Consider the following 6,858-nt stretch of genomic DNA (forward strand, 5'->3'; position numbering starts at 1 on the left):
TCTATTGCCCCTTGCTTAAGAGTTGATCCACACCCATTTTTGATAACCAAAATATGTCAAAATTTCTACCTCAATTTTCTTGGGGAAAAAAACAAAGTCGATTTCTCGAATCCCAAGCAGTGACCCATGCGTATTTTTGCCCAAAAAAAGTGTGAAAATCGTTATATATGTACCGATCTTCATTTTTCTAAACAAAAAACTACTTTCCTGACAGCTAAGCTTCTTTCTGTGCCGTCATTTGTCATAGCTAGGTAGGTAGATAATTATAAAAAGCGCCCTAGTAACAAACGGCGTTTTTTTTAATGTCTTAAGTAAATGTTTGTTTGAATCGTGCCACCTTTATTTTTGAGAAACGTACCTTGCAAGGCCGGGCCCGACGGGAGTTATCGGAAACGGAACCCTGATATTTCCGTAAAGATCAAATGAATGCTAAGTACGAAAGGTTATGGATAACAAACGAATAGCGCCGCCGATAAGCCTTATCGAAAAGGTCGCTTTTTCTCGGGATTTTTCTTTTACTGCCACAAATAAACGGGCAAAGCGTGTCAATTGAAGTGTCCCAAACAGAATTTGGATATACTCCAGATATTTAAATGTGACTCACATGCACACACAATGAGTCGGAAACTTACGACATACCCTTCACGTTTAATTTTAAAGGTAGCGGCGGACACCTTCGATTTTCCAATTGGCAATTTCGTAAAGAAAAACAAATCTCATTGAACTGCACTCGTTGGCCTTGACGGGTCATCGTCCGGCCTACCGTGATAAAACATCGATAAATTACTTTAAATACCGGTTTCACTGCCAAATTTTTAGAAAAGCCAACCCAATTCCGACAACAAGTCAATCCGTGCGGGTGCAACCCCGACCCGGTCACTTTTTATCAGCTCGCGCTTATCAAAAAGGTCTGCCCCGGCCCGAACCGGGATGCAGGAGGATTGATGACAGGAGTTCGTACTAAGGGCAACTTAACCCCCAAAATTGAAAAGGTTAAACAATTGTTTACTCACCCTAACGCTTCCCTGTTCGCCCTCTATTCTCGGACGTTTGTGTGATCCATCCCCGTTGAATGCCATTTTAAAATTGTGTACCCAACAAACAACCACTCAAAAAACTGAACTAACTAACACAACGGCACACACGGAACTACTGTCCGTAGTAATTTTTTCTTGTTTGTAAAATGGCGACGGAATAACAAACGATCGCGCCGACATCTGTTGCCGATGAGAAACAATTCGATCCGCAAGTTCCTAATTAATTATGCGTTAATTACAGAATGCATGTGCAACCTAGGCAGCCTTTACGTAACACTTGTTTCAGTATTGAGGAATTTCCGTATCTATTATTAGTTTTCGAGGTCAGAGCATCTGTTGTTTATATGACTTGGAGTTGTCCACCTGCGTAGGCAACACATCATGCACCACTCTCGTCTGTGCACCATACAGGGTGTTCGTTTGAGTGGTGCTAAAAGAGACGTAAACTGTTGACGTAGAGACAAGTTTTCTGCTACCCTTTAGAAGTTATATTTCTCTAGTAGCCCTCTGGCGTCTGGATAGATGTCCTCTTGTTAGGCGGGTGGGTGGAGAGCTAGAGGGGCGAAACTCCTTTCTTCGAACATGGAGATAGATCAACTTAACAAACCAGAGGGAGCGTCCCAGAACACCCCTCAACCCATGCACCGCGAGCCTTAACAGCACACCAAACCACGAAAACGCATCATTCGTAAAACCCACTTTGAAATCAAAAAACCTCTAAAATGATCTAAAAGACTCTGGGATACTCTCCAAGACTTTTGATTGGTGGGATACTCACAAAAAGCGAACTCGGCCTTTAAAAATTCTTAAAAACCAAAATATCCTAAAGGCATTGAAGATTCCTCGAGACTGAAGGCGACTCCAACCACCCTTGATACGCTCACGGACAAGGCACGTGCCGGCTTGGGGGTTCTTAGAAATTTCTGTAGAGCATCTTTTCTCCCTCACAGACCCAATATGTTTCGACCAAGACCGTCGGCTTTCCGCCTCTAAAAAAGCTTGCAATGTAGGTAGTGGATGACCTATGTTCGTTCTGGAGCAGGAAGTGACGTCACACCAATCAGAGACGAGCACGTGACGTCACAGCCAATCAGAGACGAGCACGCCCCCCTATGCCCCTCCTCTGGCTTATTTGGTTACGCGCTAACTTTCTATTCCAGGTATCGTTGGTTCGATTCCCAACGCAGATTAGAAAAAAAATTTGTCTATAGCAATCACGTGACCGATGACGCGGGTCCAAAATAACATCAAAGATGTCGGATGGAGCGTGAGAGGTAGACAGATAGATGGTCCAAAATGGCGTCCAACAAAATGGCGAGATTAGAGACTAATAAAATGGCGACCGATCCAAGATGGCGGTTCCAGTGGCTAATAATAATAATAATAATAACGTATATTGTGTAAATAAAACATTCAAAGTTTTTAACACTCGTCAACCGAAAACAATTACAGAAAAAATATGTGAGACGAACAATATCACAGGTTACAATTACTATATATCACAACTTAATCACAGAGAACAGTGTCACCGAAGTCAGAAAAATCATTTGTTAAAAACTCCTTGATGCTGTAAAAAGCTTTTGCAGTTAAGGCTTAATTTAAATTGGAATAAGTTAAGTTGTTTAATTTGAGAAGATAGGACGTTGTATAAATGGCGACCGATCAAAGATGGCGACTTTAGTGACTAATAAAATGGCGACCGGTCTAAGATGGCGGCTTTAGTGGCTAATAAAATGGCTCCTAACAAAATAGCGGGATTAGAGACTAATAAAATGGCGACCGATCCAAGATGGCGGATTTAATAACTAATAAAATGGCGACCGATCCAAGATGGCGGATCTAGTGACTAATAAAATGGCGCCCAACAAAATGGCCGACCACGCCGCTCATTGGCTGTAACGTCAGAGGGGGCGGCCCCTAAAGGTTCCGCCTACCGTAGGGGGGCGTGCTCGTCTCTGATTGGCTGTGACGTCACGTGCTCGTATCTGATTGGTGTGACGTCACTTCCTGCGCCAGAACGAACATAGGTCATCTACTGTAGGTTACGGCCCTTCTTCCATTGTTATGATTATATTTTTCCTATTACTCTTTGAATCCACCGCACCTCCTTTCTCCTGCTGTCGCGGTCACAAATTCCGGTGGTAGTCCTTCCGGTCCAAGATCCTTCTAGTGGGTGACTTACAAGAGTAAAATCAGGGTATTACTGTTTCGAATGCTCTGCTGAAGACCTTTGGCCAAGTGCTTGGGGCACCGTTTCAGATGGAAGCCGGCAGCTTTCTTTTCGCCGTCTCCAGCACCTCGGCGTTTGTAACTGCTACCCCAGTGTCTGGCACTCCCACTGGGGAATCCCTCGTTGGTTTACTTTAGATTGGAAAATGTCCCCTATCTCGATGTCCGGTTGCCACCCCTTGCTCCCTCCTTCTTCCTGGAACCTGGAACGGTGGTCACATCATTATAAGCTCATCGAGATGGCGCTAAAGAACAAAGAGTTTTAAACTCACTAGATATAGAAAGTACCGCAATCATCCTCCATTTTTGGGCAAATTTGCTGCCAACTTAAAAAAATTGACAAATAAAATCTGAATAGCTGTAATTTTTTATAACCTAACTTCATAGTACTGTCATGTTTTATAAAAATATATAAAGATATCTCCAAACAGGTGGAACAATCCCTAACATTTAAGTTACTAGAATCTGGTAACTTCCGCCATTTTTGGGCATAAATCATGCGTTCTCTCTCTAACACACGAGCCCAATGGATTGCGGTACTTTCTTTATTTAGTGACTTTAAACAGTTTAAATTTGAATTCGTCCTTGCGGCCGCGCTGTTAACCAAAATGGGATCCACCCTTATGGTTAGGCAACACGCCTTTAAATCTGAAACAAAAATATGATATGCTCTGTATATAACCAATCGACCGTTTTGCGCAGATGCCGAATACTAGGGGATTTTCGCAACGAAGCTAGGGGAAAATGAAGAAGATGGCGACGAGGTCGACGGAAGGCTCTTATATCCTTGATTATTTAACCATTTTATTCTTTCTTGTAGTAGCTATTAAGGGGGGCTCTCTTATTTGATGTTTCGATGTCTGTGTGTGCGAGCTAATATAGTTCGATCTTTCGCTGTATCTGTTGCCTACTCGTCTCGTGCGGATTGCAGTTCTTAGCATCTTAGCAATACGAGTAGGGGCCCTCTCATTAATTTTTGCACTATTTAAAATATGTTCTGCTTGAGAGATAAGCGATTTTCACATGAATGCTTGCTATTGGTATTCTCACATGTACTTTTCGTGTTAAATTAATTTATGTTAACTTAAGGCTGGAGGAGAGCCCAGAGCTGGGTAGTGCTTTGAGAAATAGTGTTTGCTAAAGGACTTCAATTACTTTTAGTGCTTAGAGCTCTGTGCTTCAATTACTTTTCTAATTCAGGAAAAAGTGCTTCAATTACCAAGCACTTTTTAAAAGTGCTTGGAGCTTCAAGCCGTATTGAACTGCTTGAAGCACTTTCATACAATTTCGAGCACTTCTAAAGAGCTTCAAGCACTTATCAAGGGCTTCAAGAACTTATAAAGAGCTTAGTGCGTAGAATCCAAATCAATTCGTACTTTTTCGATCAGACTTCTCAATCAAAAGTTATAGACTAGAAACCAATTTGGAAAAAAATTCAAACTTTTGAACTAGTTGCCCAATCTTGGAACTGTTTGAAGTTATGGATTCTACAGGCCACATTCTATAAGAAAATATTTTTTCCGGGTCGATCTGAGACAATTTTTTTTTCGGTGTTCAAAAAAAGGCAGTGACAGGCCTTCCTTTTTTACCAAAAATCGACTACACCAAAATTTCTCTGGAAAACACTTTTTCTCACTAATTTTGGTGCGTAGAATCCAAAACGATTCGTACTTCTTCGATCAGGCCCCTCAATCAAAAGTTATGGGCAAAAAAAATTCCTGTTGGATATATCCCCTTCATCCCCCCCGTAAATACGCCACTGGAATCCACCGCACCTTTCTCCTGCTGTCGCGGTCACAAATTCCGGTGGTGGTCCTTCTGGTCCAAGATCCTTCTGGTGGGTGACTTACAAGAGTGAAATCAGGGGATTACTGTTTCGAATGCTCTGCTAAAGACCTTTTGGCAAGTGCTTGGGGCACCGCGTCAGATGGCAGTCGGCAGCTTCCTTTTCGCCGTCTCCAGACCTCGGCGTTTGTGACTGCTACCCTAGTGCCTGGCACCCCCACTAGGGGATCCCACGTCGGTTTACTTTGGATTGGAAAAAGTCCCCTATCTCGATGTCCGTTGCTCCCTCCTTCTTCCTGGAACAATTTTATAGTCTCGGTGGTCACTCATTATAAGCTGATCGAGATGGAGCTAAAGAACAAACAGTTTAAATTTGAATTCGCCCTTGCTGCCGCGCTGTTAACTAGAATGGGATAATTCACCCTTATGGTTAGGCAACACACCTGTACATCTGAAACAAAAATATGATATGCTCTGTATATAACCGTTTTGCGCAGATGCCGCACACTAGGGGATTTTCGTAACGAAGCTAGGGCAAAATGAAGATGATGGCGACGAGGTCGACGGAAGGCTCTTATATCCTTGATTATTTTGGTGGTGGTGTTTTGAAGGTGTATTTACAGGTAGTAACCATTTTATTCTTTCTTGTAGTAGCTATTAAGGGGGGCTTTCTTATTTGATGTTTCGATGTTTGTGTGTGCGAGTGGGTCATACGGTCTCCGTGGAGTAGGTACCTAATATAGTTCGATCTTTCGCTGTATCTGTTGCCTACTTGTCTCGTGCGGATTGCAGTTCTTAGCATCTTGGCAATACGAGTAGCGGCCCTCTCATTAACATTTGTACTATTTAAAATATGTTCTGCTTGAGAGATAAGCGATTTTGACATGAATGCTTGCTATTGGTAGTCTCACATGTACTTTTCGTGTTAAATTAATTTATGTTAACTCAAGGCTGGAGGAGAGCCCAGAGCTGGGTAGTGCTTTGAAAAAAAGTGTTTGCTAAAGGACTTCAATTACTTTTAGTGCTTAGAGCTCTGTGCTTCAATTATTTTTCTAATTCAGGAAAAAGTGCTTCAATTACGAAGCACTTTTTAAAAGTGCTTGGAGCTTCAAACCCTATAAACTGCTTGAAGCACTTTCATTCAATTTCGAGCACTTATAAAGAGCTTCAAGCACTTATAAAGAGCTTAGTGCGTAGAATCCAAATCAATTCGTACTTTTTCGATTAGACCTCTCAATCAAAAGTTTTAGACCATTTTCGAAAAAAAATTCAAAGGGCTGTAACTTTTGAACTAGTAGCCCAATCTTGGAACTGTTTGAAATTATGGATTCTACAGGCCACATTCTATAAAAAATTTTTTTTCCGGGTCGATCTGAGACAAATTTTTTTGAGGATCTCAAAAAAAGGCAGTGTATAAACCTTCCTTTTTTACCAAAAATTGACTGCACCAAAATTTCTCGGGAAAACACTTTTTCTTATTAAATTTGGTGCGTAGAATCCAAAACAATTCGTACTTTTTCGATCAGACTTCTCAATCAAAAGTTATAGACTAGAAACTAATTTCGAAAAAAAATTCAAAGGGCTGTAACTTTTGAACTAGTAGCCCAATCTTGGAACTGTTTGAAATTATGGATTCTACAGGCCACATTCTATAAGAAAATTTTTTCCGGGTCGATCTGAGACAATTTTTTTTTCGGGGCTCAAAAAAAGGCAGTGTATAACCTTCCTTTTTTACCAAAAATCGACTACGCCAAAATTTCTCGGGAAAACAGTTTTTCTTATTAATTTGGGTGCGTAGAATCCAAAT

This window comes from Photinus pyralis, unplaced genomic scaffold (assembly GCF_008802855.1).
Source record: "Photinus pyralis isolate 1611_PpyrPB1 unplaced genomic scaffold, Ppyr1.3 Ppyr1.4_LG9, whole genome shotgun sequence".
NCBI classification, from domain to species: Eukaryota; Metazoa; Arthropoda; class Insecta; order Coleoptera; family Lampyridae; genus Photinus; species Photinus pyralis.